The sequence below is a fragment of the Bactrocera neohumeralis genome, chromosome 2 (genome assembly GCF_024586455.1).
Source record: "Bactrocera neohumeralis isolate Rockhampton chromosome 2, APGP_CSIRO_Bneo_wtdbg2-racon-allhic-juicebox.fasta_v2, whole genome shotgun sequence".
Taxonomy (NCBI): Eukaryota; Metazoa; Arthropoda; class Insecta; order Diptera; family Tephritidae; genus Bactrocera; species Bactrocera neohumeralis.
Window position 1 is genome coordinate 60,978,824 of NC_065919.1, and position 19,272 is coordinate 60,998,095.

The 19,272-nt window shown below is 33.9% G+C and overlaps 1 protein-coding gene across 4 annotated transcripts in view; it reads right to left on the reverse strand.

Moving 5' to 3' along the window:
- LOC126768033 (probable muscarinic acetylcholine receptor gar-1) overlaps positions 1-19,272 on the reverse strand; it is a 132,210-nt gene that overhangs the window by 51,000 nt on the left and 61,938 nt on the right. For 3 of the 4 annotated variants that reach the window (XR_007669198.1, XM_050485895.1, XM_050485892.1), the window contains exon 3: positions 7,830-7,859. The exons of the other annotated variant lie outside the window; for it this stretch is intronic. The gene's annotated coding sequence lies outside the window, so the exon portion shown is untranslated. The remainder of the gene's footprint in view (positions 1-7,829; positions 7,860-19,272) is intronic. 4 annotated transcript variants of the gene reach the window in all.

Consider the following 19,272-nt stretch of genomic DNA (forward strand, 5'->3'; position numbering starts at 1 on the left):
GAGCGGTGTACTATATATGGCAGAGAATAGAAAAGGGGGAAAAAACTTAAAATTATGCATACTGCATCTAACGAACTAAATCCATCCATAAATCCATCGTTCCAAAAAAAAAAAAAAAAAAATAAATCTTCTCTTAGTTTCCTTAAAATATGAAATATATTAACCGATATCCAAATTAGTATTTGAAAAACACTGTATTGGTGAGGTTAGAATAGGTCTGCACTTTGCTTAGTGTATTGATTTGATTTAAAAATTTAAGACTAAAGATTATTACATAGTCTTATTTATTTACTACTATGGAACTGGCATAATTCGTCAACCATTTTACTAATTTTGCTCTAGACTAAAAATTAAGTTATAAGTTCTTAGATTGTCTGATTTAGTAGTTCTATCTAAAATTATTTTTGATATTAGAATTTGCAAGGAATTGATCGTTCTTGCAGTTTGGTTTGTGTAAAAAGGCAGGACTCTGTTCTACTGTACTGTATAACTTCGGGGGCGTATCAATAGTATAATTTCGCTTATCGGCAATCTCAAGCCCCTGAGATAGAACTAAGGTATAATATCGTATATTCTGATAATACAATTCCTTATTCTTCAACAAATGCATCAATTCGTTTGAGATCAAAAGTCATAACCCCGTCAAACTCAACCAGTTATCTAACGCTGGTTAGAAGCGTCATATTTTTGATAAAAAAGTTGCTACCGAAAATATTAAGAACATTAAAACTTGCATACATAGAAATCTGAGGTTATAAAGCGCACTGCAGAAAATAATAACTTCTATGCAATTTCGTTTAATGGTGGTTCACTCCATCCCCATTGTGATATACATATACTATATGTACATACGTGTTCGCATAAAACCTAACGAGATAAAGCCGGGAGAATTTTCATTGACCATTTGTGCATTTGGTATATGGGACTTATGTATATTAAATAATTAATCGTAGTTATCCTCTAAGCAAGTGTCAGTTTATGCATTTTTGCTTGTATATAGCGGTTCCTTGTGCTTTATTGGGAACATAACTGTTCTTTGTTTGGTGTGTTTTTAATGAAAATGGCGGAGTGTGCTAGGGTTGTGGCTTTTATGCTACATAAAATTGAAATTTTATTACAAATCTCAACTTAATAATTCAAAAACGGATATGCTGAAACTTTTTCACAACCGCAACAAAAGGAGAAAATATTTGGCATTTTGTATAGTTGACATAATCATTGTTTTGTACAAATTTTTTGCTATTGGCTTCATATGTGTTTTAGTATTCAAAGAAATATTCGTAGGTTTTTCATCAAATCGTTGGACGTCTATGGATATTGGTTTAATTACATTTGTAGAATATATCCGAAAATTGATATGGAAAAGTTGAAAAGTGAACTATTTGATGGTCCTCAAATACGAAAATTCATGAAAGATACAGATCTAAAGTTCGAATTGATCCATAAAGTGAAGCTTTGGAAAGCTTTGTGTTGATTGTTGTATTTTTTCTGAGTAAAAATTATGAAGGAAATGTGAAAAATAAAGTAATAAATTTTAAAATTCCAAGAGCAAACACGAATATTAAGTTAAACTCTCTCCGCATTCATCTGGATAAATTTTCAAATAATTTAGATAATTATAGTGAGAAACAGAGACAGGAGTTCTAGTCCAGTTCTAGCGATGGGAGAAAGGTGTCTCGGTTGATGGGATTGCCCCATTATGGTAGATGACTACTGATCGTTGAATAGAGAAATATACTGAATGTTTACCTTTATTTTCTTGGGGTCAATTGCTACTGGAATTAAACTAAAGTAGTCCTGTGTAGTTGTGGTGTGAATCCCTATCAACTATGATTACTCATCTAATCAATCTCTAAGCATTTATTCTCTGAGAAGTTGTTAATTAAATTAATTTTTTTTAGTTAAAACTCCACTTTCTCTGAATCGAAGAATGAGGACTCGTATTTTTAAAGAGACAAGAGTGATAAAAAAATCGCAACTAATTAAGAGAGTCAAAACAGATTTTTAATGAGGTGAATTTACAATAACGCAAATTGGATAAGTCGAGGTAACATCTAGTGTTGTGAAGATGACACTCTTAATAAAATGAAATTTAATATTTTAAATCACATTTTTCCAACAACAAGCAGACAGAGTGTTTGCGAAAAAAACAGCAATAATTGAGAAAAGTGACAATGATAAAAAATGACAAATATATATATTCAAAGTTTGGGTAGCGGGGAGCAAATATTTATATATTACAAGCAGTGCAAGTGGTGATTCAAAAGTGATCACAAGAGTCAGACGTTCGCCACGGCCGCCGTAGTCAGTCGTTACCTACGCCGGCATGCCGGAGAAGCCTCATCGCCTATTTCTCACTTATTTTCCTGTTTTTTGAAATTTTCATTTGCCATGCCACCGTTCGACAATATTGTCGCACTTCAATCTGTCAGCTGTGATATAGAAAATAAATTGGAAATTATTCCTGCGTCCATTAGGTGGCGACATTTGAGGGTCACGCGCTGCAAACAGACATCGAAATCAGCATGGCAAAATGCAATTTGAATATATATGTATGTAGTTGAAAAGGTTGCGATAAATAATTTAAAAATGTTTTGCAACTTTTTTTCTGTTAGTTCGGAGTTCTTAAGGAAGCTAATGCTAACTAAGTTAACTGAAGCTAAAAATGGAGACTAAATTAAATCGTTTGTTAGTGTATTTCTGACAAGTTGCGCATACTGACGATATGAAGCCAATCGACGGGTCGAATATGGTAAAAATCTGCATAAGTGGCTAGAGTAGCGGATCGATTTTGATCACTTTTGTATCAAATATATGATGTGTATTACGAAAACATAGAAGTATACGGTATTAAAAGTTTAATTATATTGGAAATGGCACAACTGTGTTCCAAACTCATAATTTCTTGACTATGTGTCAGTTATACCACGTAATATTTTTTTCCAAATCAGTCTAGTAGTTGCTTAGATTTCCCTTTGAGTATTTTCTGAACAGATCCTCATATAAGTCTGTGAAGATGAAGATAATAATGAATGAAGATAATTAAGAGACACGTTTTAACAGATCAACAGATACGTATATATGCTGAAATAGATTAGATATTGCCACCAGCTATTGCGCTGGCATTGCAACTCTGCTGAGAATCCTGGCAAAGAAGTTCCTTCTGTACATCAGTAACAAGAATTCGCTAGCTGCAGTTGTTGGCGAAACGTATGAGTAATGGCGAAAGTAGAAAGAATCCACTTGTGGTTTTGGCACTCACCTTTGTTGCAGCTGTTGATGAATACATGATCCATTCCGCCGCATGATCCGCCATTTACGATCTATAATGGCGGAAATATGAACATAAATGGTTCAAATCGTTGAATGACATAAGGGAGGGGTTAGGGTTTCAAGGTAACAAACAAATACTTTTTGCGAATTTATTTCTTAAATTGTATTATATTCTATGCAGAAATATTGAAGTATAAGCCGGTAACAGAGCTTCCACAGAATGAAAAAAAAACAATTTTCGGTGTTCACCGCTCGACTGAAAATTATTCGAAAATAAAAAACCAAGAAAACTTTTATACACATAGGATCACTTTAGCATATAGTTGACGTACAAACTGAACGATTGCTATTGAGTTCTTGGACGAAACACTTTTTTATCAGATACAATTTCTCCAAAAAACTTGACAAGGATTATTATCTAAAACATTACTTCAATATCTGAATCACTTATCTATATCGGAAGATTATAACATATACATATGTTGTATGGTAGACTTCATTATTAGCACAAAAACATTTTTTCTGAGTGAATATCTCAATTTGCTTATGTGAAATCTGCAATTGTAGCAGCGCAATTTTCCAAGTACTCGTAAGGTGTAAATACTAAAGAGATATGCATACACATACACGCACATATCCACAGATATGTTTGGTAGTATATATTCATTCATATGTACGTGAACATAAATATTCACTGCAACCTGAGCGCTCCATGCACGAGTACACTATTGAGTATGCTCGATGCTTGTGAGAGCAAATAAAAAAAAGACCGAGCAATTGCAGTTGGAGTGGCAAAAACAAAAGACAAAAGACAACATTAAAAACAGCAAAAAACTTGAAAAACAAAAACAGAAATTTGCTGTGTAGCTCCAATGAAAGCAACAGCAAACGCTGCAAAGAAAACAAGCTACAGCAAAGGAAAATGTAAAGTAACAAAGCAAAAACAACAATGGCAGCGTTAATAGACAAATTGTGTCAAGGGCGAGGTCTGTGGGCATTTCAATGCGCGTACGCCAGCAGCTTAACAATTTGCTAAATAATTCCACCAGCTTTTAATGACAGACTTAAAAGCAAGTGCAGACTTTCACATGCATAGACTGCAGGTGGTTTCCGCCTGCGCAAGCGATCATACAAGTTACATATATGCATACATAAAATGTGTGTAAGTGTAAATATATAATCATATATCAATAAATGTAAAAAAAACTTATGTATATCAGCAGACCTACTTATACTATATACATATATGTGCGTATATAAGAACACCATTCCAACCAGAGGATAGCATGTGCATATTCACCCTCTAATTTAACCTTATTTCCACTCATTATTGTTATTTGTTGTTTGACATGACATTTGTGTACGCACGTGATAATATGCAACCCAAATGCTACAGTGATTAAAGGTGCACCACGGCGTATGAATGCTCGCCTCCTGATGGAGTTCCGCACATGCTTTTTAAAGCAAATGTATTTGCATTCAATTTTTATTTTTTAGTCGCACGCATGTCAGTTGAAGTTCGATTATGTGACAAAGTGGCAGGAGAAATAACTAAATAATTCATCGAAAATTTTGCAATACAGCTAAATTGCTGGAATGGTAGTCTATACCATACCAGTAGAAAATAATTTTAAAGAGGATAATTCCATAAAGAGTTTTAGATTATATTAACCATTATAGCTCAAAAATTATACTCTTGCTATTGCGTTAAAGTTTTACCCTGAAACCTGACTTCATGACAAACATTCCAGGTCATAGTAATATTGCCGGTAATTCTGAAGCACATATACTAGTGAGACCCGTTTGAATCTGTGACTACTTGCAAATATTTAGTCAAGCATATTATATACATACAGCTGAATCTCGGTGTAGTCAATCCCTAAAGTTTTCAACAAGAACGAAAATGTTGCACTGATGGAATATGGGCCGCACATGCCGACTAAAAAAAGGAATGCCAAAAACGCTCTAACAGGAGCGCTAACAGGGCACTGTCTAATTAGCTTTCGCAGAAAATGTCAGGAGATAAAAAAAATGGAAAGAATATCTTGTATTCAAGACTTTGGATATGGAAAGAATCGCAACTATTGGCCGTGGATTTCATGATGATATATCAGAGGTTGCACGAATAAAGCTTTTTGTACTGATGAACTTTATCAAGAGCACAGAATCGTTCCGAGATGACATAACGGAGGAGATCTTAATCCCGTTTTTTTTTTCAAAATTGATCTCCTAAAAACCTATGTGCGTATTCAGACAACTACGCTACCTACCTACCTATGGGGACTCAAGCTTTAAATATAATATTTTATGACAACATGAAGACCTCACATCTTTGAAACCTTTAAGATCATAATAAATTGTCAGAAGGCTGAATATAAAGGTTTTTAATGACAAACAAAATTTTAGCTGTATTGCTATCATAAATTTTTAGCATAAGTTCTGTAAGGTAATCTGTCTTCTGATATTAGTCATACGCCCTGACGAACAGCGCTTTAAAAATGCATGGATAAGTTAAGCCTTTTTTTTATTAGTGGAGTTTCGTGTTTTTTGCACTGAAAATATTTAATATTTAACACAAACAACAAACAAAACAATCACATTTAACATAAATAACGGAGAAAGAAGAAATGCCTTTCAGCAAACAACACGTAAAATTTGCAAGAATAATTTCAATAAAGTAATATTTCTAACAAGCGAAAACAATAAATATATGCCTGTGCAACAACACGGTCGAACGACAACAACAACAAACGTAAAGATAGTCACATCAAAAGTGCACTGCTGGTAAAACAAATGGCGCTGTTAATGAGGTACTCACCTGTGCGCGTAAAGGAAATGAAATTGAAACAAAAGTAGAAATAATGTAGAAGATATGAATAACTAACAAACCCGGTAAAGTAAGGAGTGTAAATGATAGACGGTAAATGATAGACAAACTGACAAGGTAAGATACAGCAGATAGGCATGGCTAGAAGGTACGCTGAAGAGGACTTGTTGTCAGAGTGAGGAATAGCTTGGTTAGCAGGAGTGCCAGAGAATAGAAAAGAAATTTTTATAGTCTTTGTTAAGGAAGCGAAGCTGTAATGAATGAAATGTGAATATAGCACATGTGTGCATTCTGGTTGGTTTCTGATGAGGGAAATATATAAATCAAGTACTGTGATTATTGCATGGTTTGATAAACATCCAGTTTCCATTTATTTACGCGTTTGAAGTAATTGTTAATGTACACTAAATATTTGAGGGGATATTCTGGTGTCGTAAAAAAAGGCAATTAATATTTTTATAATCCATTTTTTATTAGTTATTTATTAATTTTAGAAGAGTACAGAAAAAAATTAAAAACTAAAAAAAGTAAAAAAATTCAAAAATTATGAGCTGACGAAGTGGGGGGTCTCTAAAAATTTCCACGTGACCATACCCATGATTTCATTTAGTTATCTGAAACCAAAAAAAAAAAAAATTATTAATCTAGAATAATGTCGCAATGGCCGGAACTACGGAAAGTGGGAAAAATTTTTTTTCACAAAATGGCGACTGCCTGAAAAAAAAGTTTTTTTGGATCACTTTTTCTGACTATTTCGAATTTTTTAAAAATAATGAAAACAAAAATTTGGGGAAGGGGCTAGTTCCAACCATAGACAAGCCTATAAAGAAGACTCTGTAAAAATTTCAAGTAAATCGGTCCAGTAGAACCTGAGAAATCGTGGGTATCGTTCCGAAAAAGGCAGTTTTGAGAAAAACGCGTTTAAAGTTTCGCGTAAAGTCTTTTGTTCGATTAGTTCCGGCCGAACCAGTTTGGATGCCGGGTCAGAAAAATGCCTATATCTCCGAGAATAATTTGAATTTTGAAAAATCCTCCTGTACACATATTCTTGAATAGTTAAACTTTGAAAATATAAAAAAAAAATTTCGATTTTTTTAAATTTCTAGACCAGAATACCCCCTTAATGGTCTATTGCAGCCTGTGTGTGAATGCAAGCGAATCTAGTTTCTCTGAAATTGGTCGAGAAGAATACATTTTTGACTTTATACCTATATTACTATGATAGTATCATGAATTCATATACTATTATGTCATATTACTCCAAATTCTGTATTGGTTCAAACTGTATTGTTTTTGTATAAAAAATATCGCTGTCAAACATGTTTAAAATCAGCCTATGAAAAATGAAAATTTAAAAGGTATGATTATATATTAAAGTCTTTGAGGTACCTTTTGTTATGTAAAGTTCGAAAGAGTTTTAAAGACAATTCTTCAACGCAGTATTGTCATAAGAATTCTTTTAGGCTATGGTACACTTTTTTTAATGATTGTCGAATACAGTTACCCTTTTCCTGTATGGTAATTCAGAGTTCTAAGTATTATTTTTAATTTATTGAAATTTATAAACACCTTTTCAAATACCAGTTATTTCTGGTCCTAAAAAACGTTTACGAGGAAAAATATTTTTTAAAATAAATTTTCAAATGAGTTGAAAAAAGTCCCATGTTCTTGGCTAAATTTGGTAATTAAAAATGCTTTTTACATATTCTTTTTATTTTTTTTAACTTACCCAACCAAATATGAGTATTACCAATAAATCCTGCAAAAGAGAAAAACAATGAGATAACGTGTTTTTTGCAATTCGATAAGAAACAAAAATAGCAAAATACTAAATGAAAAGCTAATTGCATTAAAATTGGAAAAAAGTATGAATAATTAATTGATAACAGTATATTTTTACTTTAATAGCGACATATTTCCAACTTTATTCCGAGAATTCAATTTTTAAATTCCTTGGCGTTTTCACACACATAATATTCACGCCTGATCAAATGGAATATTAATTATCGGATATAGTATAAAGTGTTTTTATTTTATACCCGCTACATTTAGGAAGAGGCTAGCCTTAATAAGGGCAAAGAACTTACTGGAGCTCTTAGAATCGATCTTGGGTGAAAAAGCTGGTCTTGTGATAGACCACGGACTGACGATACTCCAGCTCTCTCGAAGCGTACTTCTTCAGTACTAGAAAGAGGGATGGAGCACAGATCCCTTCCCGCTCTTCTGAAAGCGGCGCCAGGTAATAGCGGTTTACAGTGATTGCGAGGTGGCCGGTACTCATAAAGTGACTCAATATCATTGATAACGCAGTTACGCATTCGATAATCTACCTTTAATAGTGGTGCCTCACAAAGGTGTTTGCTGATTAAAGGGGGTTTTCAATTACTAAAGGTGGCAGCTAAAAGCGCACTCACTTAAGTAAATAATTTTCATTACTTCACAAATTTATTCAACTTAATTAGGTTACAATAATGAACATAGACGCACACACATACAAATATATATTTCGGGCAAACACTCAGCTCAATTTGCACAATTTAAACACGCCCAACATATACGCAAGCAAAAACTTCCGTCAATTATGTAAAATACCATCATTTGTGAGAAATCTAAATACGTTGGAATAACGTCGACTCAATCCAATATACAACCTTGACCTTTGGAAGTCTCCCAAATAAAAATATAATCTGGTACACCTACAAAATTTCATATACCGTTAGCTGTTGAATAGAGATGCATATACATATCGTATATATGTTATACTATATAATATACAATATGTATGTATATGGCTTAGATCTATATAAGTATATATATTTTTACAGAGCTTAACACGCATACATAGAAAAATCCATCTCACTCGATTCTTCTGTCTTTTACGCATTTCTCATCCTATCTGTCATACTAAACTGCCACATTTACTATACTTTGTCAGTTTGTGCACTTAAGGGTAATACTAAAGAAGTGACCATCCTGGCAAACAAAGCAGGTGTAAAACAAAGCCCACAATAACCGGAAAAGGTGCGAGTAAATTTACAAATACAAAAGCGCCTTTGCTCATTTTGTTTGCAATTGTGAAAGAGTGAAATAGGATCTTAACTGACAGCTGATGATGGGTTTGTGCGTTTGTTGCCTGCTTGTGGCTTTTTCGAAAACTTCTTCACTTTTTTATTAAAGTTGAAATATTCAGTTCGTGTTTAGTTTCAAAATTGGGGGTTCATTAAACTAAATGGCATTTTTAATTTATCAGTATGACTAAATAAAAGAGCTGATAGTTGTTTAAAATACAGTTGTTGTTCAGTTTCGATTTTTTTTGCTTAATTTAAAGAGCGAACCTGTTACACTGCCTCATATTTTTAACAGTCATGTAGCTTTGCTAAGCCGATTTGTTCTTTTCCCATTATTCTGAATCCATTCTTTTGCTTTCGATTACATAAAATATTAACCAGATTCTTATACAGATGATCCGTTAAGGCTGCAAAATAGTTTAAAAGAGAATTTTTCTATGATTTCCGCAATAAAGAACTTTCTATTTAAAATGTTACGTTTTCAGTAGCCCTATCACTCCAAAATCACTGAAAATGGTAGTATATTTTCTATGTATCTATTTAATCGATAGATCAGGTATTGAGGACCATAAACCATTCAGAGAGACAGATCATACAGAACTTGCCTCATGTGAGACAAACACCACTGTGAACGATGTTTTGATTTCACGCGGTCTTAGACTGAAACACATCAATCCCAAAGTAGACAAATCAAAATATCTAAAAATTTTGGTATAAAAGAGATGACAGAAGAGAACGGAGAAAAATGTGGATATCTTAAAAACGATGCTTCAGAACAAACACACAGCCAAGGCTTACTGCTCAGTCACCTTATTTAAACATTTTTGATGCTTGTGACTTTTTCAGCAGTCTTTAGAGGCCTTTCCAATCAAAAAACAAAACCAAATCAGAAACTATATATTTTTATAACCAATCGGTACATTGAAACAATAAATTGCGATATTTGCTTAGAGCTTCATTGTTGAGTTGAACTTTGAGAAATTAGATTTAGTGGAACCTGATTTTGAATATAATGGTTCCGCAACTCCGCTCCTGTTATTTTAAAACTCTATTTTAACACAGTGCGAGTATATTTGCCTTAAAAAGTCAACTTTAATTTGGTCACCATTTATCTGGGAATTAAATAGTAGTACTTCAACGACTAGTAGTGGAGAGGGAGCAATATTGAGCAGTGAGATCAAGCGCTCGAGTTTTCCAAACATGTTTTGGTACTAATTATATTTGATGACTTCGACCTACTCGCTGACAACTCTCACCTTCCCTCTATTGAGAAAATACAGTCAAATAATTTATCTCATATCCAATCAATGCAAAGATAGCTTGCGTACTACTTCGAATTTAATAATCGAATTCAAATCCTTATGCCTTCAAGTAGCGATTTACAGGGCATTAATTTCCCTTCCTTACAATTGAGAGATTCTAATTATTTTTATCAACAAATCCAGCAAACACATACAAAGGAGTAACTTTGAATATATACTTGCTGTTGAAGTTTTGATTTATTAACTATTGGTCCACCAAATGAAAGCGTACAATTTGGTAATATAGAACAAAAATATCAAGTTTCGCAAAAGGAACGGAAATGATACAGAATTTTCGCAAATTTCCTCTTTCGTGCAGTAGTTGTTGGGTCCATTTGGTGTCGATCGTTTTTTAATATTTCATGCATTATTTTTCATTCATTTGGTATACCTGATACGCCTCGCAACCCTTTAAATGTGTCTATCTGTCGCTACTGATTCCGTTACATTTTTCAAGAAGCCAACAGAATTATGTAAGTGACTTTATTTGGCAGAACTAGCCAAACTTACATTTTTTAAATTTTTCTCGTTACCGTCTTTGGCTATATTTCTTCTACTGGCTTTTATCCGTCTGCGACTTCTTCGCTTTCACACCTCGAGTATCATTTTCATCAGGCAGATTACGCTTTCAGCGATGTCAGCAGTTTCTGCTGCTCCTTAATTTTTTCGCATATCCTTCGATTTGCGCCCTACCCTTTACCCTCTTTTCACCAACACATACTCACACGTATATGTTTGTTGTAAATTGAAGTGAAACGCAAATTAACTATAAAAAATGTTGCTTACTCGGCGGAGATGTTTATCTATGGTAATGAATTCAACGTTTAACAAAACACCCCCTTTAACAGTCATTGATGATGATATTAACACGCGCAACTTCAACCAACTTTAACACCGAACTGAACAATTTCGCTGCGATAGATTTATGTAGCTTGTGCCACAAACGCTGCAGTATCTGCACAGCTGGAGGTGTTGTTGCACACATGCATATACATTTGTGTGTTTCACGACATCAGCGGTATTTATTTATGTTAGGTTGCATCCCACATCCACATCGGAAGGGCACGGCACGCAGTCTATGCCACCAGGCAACGAAAATGCCACACACCATGTGGCTGCCGGTGCCGAAAGTGTTTGTTGCGCAATTCAGGCACCGATTTTGATTGCTTTATTGCTACTGCTAGAATATGATGTCTGATTAGGGCTTGGCACTTCTAGGCGCAATGCAAAGGCGTGCCTGTTCGCTTTGTAAGAGCCTGCGTGTGCCACAGCTTGCATGGGTTGACTTAATATTTTATGAAATCTTTCGACACGCCAGCACAATAAATATACATTGATGTGTGATACAATGCGAATATTAGACTAAAATAATATTACGTATCTTAGTGCACTATGTCTTCATGAGCTTCCATAAATTAAAGTTCTGCGTCAAACGAATTTCGTTATTCTAAGTCTTCAGCATTTTTTACCGTATCTGTTTAAGGATCAGTATGGTTGGGACTAATAAAGAATTATAAAATTTAAATCTACTCCTTTACTTTAGCACGGATAAGCGATATTATTACTATACAAAGGAATTTGAATATAATTAATAATATTTATGGCATTCGATTGAAACAAAAGGCTCTTTTGCTTCCAAAAATACAAGGATTATAGATTAATTCTGTTGGACAAACGTAGTTATTTTGCGCTTTTTCGAAGAATTTCCCATTATTCGTACAGTATGATATGCTTAATAGCTGTAGGGCAACAACAAAACTCAACGCAATAAACGCAACCACAATGGCTCGCCAACAACAACTCAGGCCTTTTGTTGGCACAAGATTGAATAAATCTGTTTTGCCATTGAAGTTGTCAAAACTCTTAAGACATTCTCCGCTACTATCCATTCTAATTTGGATTATGTAATGAATTTTGCTGAATTGGAGGTGTATGAAAAGAAGAGTTCTGCTCGAAGGCAGTATTCTAAAAGACAAGCCAAAGTGGCAAATTGTCTGGTCTTGCTACAAGCATTGAGCACCAGGACGATCTATATTGAAGTATGGGAAAATATGGTGAACCATTTGACGGTTATGTTATATACATCGACTACCAATAGGGATGACGTAATTTTGACAGCTTGTTGTGGCCATGTTTTTTACGGATTTGTCTCTAGTTTTTTCAGTGTGTTCAGTAAGTTTGCTATTTCATCATGTCACGTTTAACTTTGGACAACGGTTAGAACTTTTCTAAAGTTATTACGCAAATTCACATGCTCCAGTGCCCACTGTAAGAGGTCTTCTCAAAAATTACGGTATTCTCAGATGGGGCCCATATCTAAATTATGATTTTTTGCTGTGATTTTAAAATTTTTGTCACACTCAACGCCATCACTTTCGGTGTTTTTCTTTCGTTGAGCTGGCGATAGCAAATACTATAACATCGGCTTCCTTTCACAACATGCTTACATATTTCATATTTATGTGTATACATATATATAAGACGTGAGATAACAGATTTCAGCTACACACACTCTAAACAAAATACCTTATTTTCGATCTTCCGCTCATATTATTTTATCAAAAATTTCGGTTGACGCAGCGCTGCTCTCATTGCTGATGCTGCTGTTGCTTTTGATGAATCTCTGTAGCGGAAGCATTTAACAATTTTTCAAGTACCATAGCTCGATTTCTGTGGAGAGCGATAAACGAGTATGAAAAACGATTCCACAAAAATGTTGGGATGTAAGTGTTGAAGCGCGCTCTCAAAGCAGCAATTTTTGCAATTTTTTCGACATTCACCACACTTTCGTTTTCACTTTCCAGTTTTACTGTCATTTCAGTTTGGCTTTCTCCACTAACAGACTTTTACTGTTTACTGTTCTCAATCTCAGCGGTGATTTTCGCCACAATTTCGTGTCAAAGCAGGGATAGTATCTTGTTAGGGAATGGGAATGGGGGAATGAAATGGGTATCTGTATGGGGAAAATATTAGGCTTTTACCTACAGCTTTCAAGTGAATTTAGTAATACGCGATTATATCCAAAATTAAAGTGAGAATATGCTGGTTGACTGATTTGTTGAGAAAATTGAGAATGCCTTTTTGATGTCGTAACTTTTGGAGTTAAGTGAACGTGAGTATACCTTTTGGTTAGGTTAGGCCGTCTTCTTCCAAGTAACTGTAGAAAACTGATTATAATTTAAATTTAATTATCAATCTTGGACTTTGATCTTAATTTTATCAAAAGCTCCACTAGGACCTCTTGGCGGTGTAATGCTTTGAGTGTGTAGATTTCAATCTGTCTCTAATATATTACCCGTCACTGGGACAAATAAGGCAATGAAAACGGAATTTATGTAAGGAGGACATATCAGGTCATAATAAACATTCTGGTAACAATTGGACAGCTGTTACTAGATTTATACTCAGTTTTGTTTGTCATTTTACGTTCGCGGGACGATATTTCCAATCTCGATTCGGAAAATTTGTTCAGAAATGAACTTCACGTTTGTTTGAATTTGCAGCTTAATAAACCAAATTTTCACATTTGGAGTGATATTGATCCTCAAATCTTTCTTGAGACGCCGTTACGTCCACACAAAGTCACTGTTTGGTGTGCTCTATAGGCAGAGGGAATTATTAGTCCATACTTCTTCAAAAATTAAGTTGTTAGCAAATAAGTTCGAGACGGATAATACCTTGGAAAATAATAGTGGGGCCGTATGTCCGCAATACGGGCCAAATCGCTGAAAAAGATAGTCGGAATTTCGTTTTCTAGGCTTAAGTTTATTTGAGCCTGTTGCAGCGGTCCCTTGTCCGACTTCATTTTGAAACATGATAATAAACACTTATATTTATGTATAATAACACTTCTTGGCCATAACGTTAAATTATATCTGCATATTTATTTTCGAAAAGCTTTTAAAAGCACCCCTTTTATATGTAGATATACATACACCTATTTCATGATTAGACCTAAAACTGTATATATGTGCAACTTGTGCAACTCCGCCGTGCCACTTTATTCGATTTTCATTATTACACTTTATTACTTTCTTTTTCGTGCCACTTTTTTCTAACATTTTATATTGCCAATTATTTTCCTCATTATACACACCCAACACATAACTACAAATACTTGTAGTTGCACGCGTGAACTGCGGAATATGAAGAAAGGGAAAGAAAAGTATTCCCTTGGCCAAGTAAAGTTGCTGTCGGAAATGTGCTGGTGGTATTGGCAATATTTGCGCCTTTCATGTGAGTCCTTTGGGAGTTGTGTGTTTTAGGCGGTGTGTAAGTGAAAGTGTGTGGGCGCTAGCTAAGCATGTAATCAAAGTAAGCCGAAAATGAAAATGCCAAGTGAAATTAAAGCCTAGAACAAAAAACATACACATATATACACGCACGTAGAATACGTTCACGCCACTCGTGGCAAGCAGTTGAGTGGCAAGTTAGATTAACACATCGGCAAAAGGTGCCAGCAGTTTCAAGAAAATCTTCAGACCACAAATAATGCTGCCAATAACGGCAACAACACATGTAGCTCCTTTGGTGTCGAAAGAAAACGCCTTCAGTAATAACGAACAAAACTTTAGTAATAATAATAGTAACAGTTAGCCGTAGATCTCAGCAGCGCTTGACAAAAAAACTTACAGTACTAATGTGGGCACTCGAGTTCCCGCCCTGTCGTGCTCCCGCTTGGTGAGCTCATTTTGCTGTACAAACACTTTCAACGGCTATTTAAATATGCGCTTTATAAAGCGCATCGCGTGCACATATAATAACCTCCGCATAATAACCACCACAAAAAAAAAAAAATGATTTTTTTCCATGTAATTTATATGGAAAACAGAAAATTTGAAATAGGCACCTCTTAATATTAATATTAAGAGCTCATCTTTTGAGTGACTTTCTTTTTCACATTTTCGAAAGTTTTTAGCCTGTTTTTCAGTTGAAAAAAAGAGGTTGCCTCAGAATGACACACCCTAATATACTATATACTTGTATATATGATATTTCAGAAATCTGCAGCATTTGCCAATATAAATGTAAATGACTATATAGGTCTTAGATGATCTTATCGAAACTAAATTAAATTTCAACATGAACGACTAAATGTCGAAGCCACCTAAACCGCGCCTAATCCGAAGATGACATAAAGTTAAGCCTTTCTTTTAATGAATTTTTCGACAACTTCTAACCTAAATATATACGCCTAAGTCTGTCTGATACATCAATTTCTATAGCACTGGCTTTTATGGGACACTTTTTTTTTGACGGGACAGCAGACCGACATAAAAGGGAACGAAGAGCGAGTTGAGGAGAACTGAAAATTTAAACATAAATATTGAAGGCATCTAAACCCATCAGATTTGGATTTGATGCTTCATTTCATTTAAAGCATTCAGATCAGTCAGATCAGTCCTTCTGAGAATATCAGCATTAATAACGAAGGCTCGATGTTTTCATAGTTCTACAGAGATGCATGAAAACATCCCCTAAGACCAAATTAAGTAAGAAGATCTGACAAAAGTGGTCATTATATTTACAGATACCGTACATTTGTACAACTACTATACAACTAAAATAAGATCCATGCAATTAAAGTGAGATTAATTTAATTGCACTTATTTCTATATATGCTATTACATTTTGCATTACGTAAACCATGCTGCAATGCTTTCGTCACGTTTCTTTTATGGCGATAGAATTGTCCTTCCACGCAACATTTTACGAAGCATCGAAAATACACTAAAATCTTATGTAATTAATTCTCTTAAAGCTTTAAATGAACAATAATCACAACTTATGCGACAACAGCAACGCCGCCTGCACATAAAACAGAAGCAAGAAAGAAAGTAAACGACAGACTTGACAATCCTTACGTTTTAATTAAAAACGCTGAAAACAAAAGCAATAAAATAGCGCCAAGTAAGCAAGTGAAATGACAATGACATACATTTTTTCACTGCTCTGTGCCACACGTCACCAACAGCCGGCCACACGCAACTTGCTCTTGTGTGATGAGACATGCGACACGAATGTTTTGAGTTCGGTATGTTTTTGCCTGCAACGCCTTAGGAGTGACTAGTTACACCAGTGGCAGTTGATTTTTTGTAAAAATATGCGGACATACATACATATGTAAACTCTGGTGTGTTTGTTGTAAGGACATACATTCATATAACCACTTCAGCAACATGATGATAGGCATTTAAACTGGCAGCTAACTAATTATAACAATGAACTTGCTTCATAAAATGCAATAGCGCAATCTTAGTCACTTAGAAAACAGTAACTCACCAGTGAGATGGCTATTATAATGCCGCAATTTATAACGCAATTTTTAAGCGACAAAATTGGACTAGTCTATCGTGCGATTTTTGTCAAGTTCTGTGCTAAAGCTTTTCTATATTTGATTAGACATTAACTATGTGGTGCCAGAAGTTTATAGAAAAACTCTTGTGAATCGCTGATTAACAAGATTAAGACCTTTTACTTCTCAGCTACATCCTTTTTGGGAAAGGTGCTATAAGGCTATAACAAAGTATAACTCAGAGAATAATTACAGAGTATTAACAATTTTTGGTTTAAAGCACTAATGTTTAAAATCAGGTTAATTAAGCCTTAACAAATAAAATTATTCAACAAGTTTATAAAATTTATTTGCAAAGATATTTGTTCGAGTAAAATAGTAAATTATTTAGTTGAATCGTAAGTAACAGTTTATGGTGGAATTATCAAAACACTATTGTTGGATATAATCCGGTTTTATCCAAAATCTAGTTTTCCACAAAAGTAAGGAAGATCTAAGAAAAGATTATAAAGGCTTCTTGCAGCAATACGACATATTGTCTTAGTTTCATGTGATTGCATTTGATAAATGAGCATATCCTAATTGGTCAGCGGACTTGTTTTATTCCATTTCATTGCAAGTAATGAAAATGAAATCATGTTTTTTCGGCGATATCTTCCTTTTTATGTGTTTGAATACCTTTTTCATTCTTGTCACGACTCGTAAAGTTAAAGAGATGTTAGGATAAGAAGATGTCTAATAATAGTCAGAAATAAGATTTTAAAAGCAGCATTCAGTTTTTCGTACTGTTCGCTTTGTCGATTGTAGATAACGAAAGATCATTTTCTCGACCAATCGACAGATTTTTCATATGTTTCATATGTGAAAACACCTCAAACAATATCTTAGTGAGATGGGCGGTTTTTATAATATATTAATAAATCGTTTAAGTATTTCCTTCGGCATGCCTCCGTAGAAGGATTTACTATGCAACAAGGTAGAGATTTAATTTTAGTTCTTTTTTCTATGTATCTCAAATCTTTGTTTGTGGTAGCTTTGTTATACATATATACTATACTCGTATACTAGACATTCAAACTTAAATTTCAATAAATGCAATTAAAGTATAATTAAATATTGTTCCTTAAGGCCATATTTGTAGTATTTTCAAATCCATCATATCCTTATATTTAATCAAATTATAGTTTTGAATTGCATGGCCATAAAATGTAGCAAACAATCACAATATTATTAGTCCACAATGTGGTTGATGCAAACTGAAACTAGGAATTAAAATACTGGAAATTCAAATATAAAAGCGAATGAATAAGCTGATGGCATGAATCAAAAATATTGACATTTGCAAATGACATTGGTTTCAGGATTTGAATGGCTTGGCACTTTTCTGCTATTGTTAAGCAGACCATGGATTGAAAAAAATGCTATATTATTACTAATTTAATTTAGTAGCATTTCATATTCTGAGGCAAATGTTGGCATTTTTTTAATAAAAAACTAAATACATTTATTTAAATTGTAACTTTATTATTTCGTTTATTCATTATGGCAAATTTTAAATATGAAATGCAGCTCCGTCTATTAAACTTGTTTGGATTTTTGTTCCACACTTACATTTATAAATCCATAAATATTTACATACGACTGCATATGTATTAAATATACAAGAACAGACGAAAGTGCTTACAGACAAACAACGGTGCATAATTAACTTACATTAATCCGGGCAACAGCTGCGATTCATATTGATTAAAATCTCTCTGTAATTACAACGGTTTATTTACATTAAATCTTACTTGATTACTGAATTTTAAATGCAATAAGCTGAAATTTATTAACCAAAAAAAAAAACTATTTATTAATATTACAATAAAAAATAATGATGAAATGAAAGCACACAGATAATGAATTTTTAAATAAAATCGTTTCCATTCATACATATGCTTTAGTGGTCAGATATCGGCGGTTCCGAAAAATGACCAACTTCTTGAAGGGTGATACAAACTCCGTGGCAAACTTAATATACCCTGTTTAAGATATAAAAACACGAACAATAAGGGAAAAGTGATTACAGTGAAATTTATTCGAATTTGATCGCCAGCCGAGATTCCAAGCGAGAATGTACGACACGATAATAAATATCAAAATATTTGTTTTAAACCTATGATCCTTGGAGGTAAAACTGACTATATTTCATCAAAATGAAAAGGTTTCATTTTATTCTCACAGATCTATGACATCTAACATTTTTGTAATAAAAGTCAAAAAGAACGAATAACCTAACATGGGGAGTACTGGGAAGTGATGATACGGATTTCAACTATTCTTCAGTAAAACTGTTCATCAAAAATCTTGTGCCAAATTTTATTTCTGTATCCCTATTGGTCCTTGATTTAAAAGTAAACCACGGCATTACAGAGGAGATCTAGAAATGAGTGTGTTCGTGTCATAACTAATTGGTTATAACTGACCCTTTCTAACCTTTTAAATCAGAATGTAAGTTCATTAAAT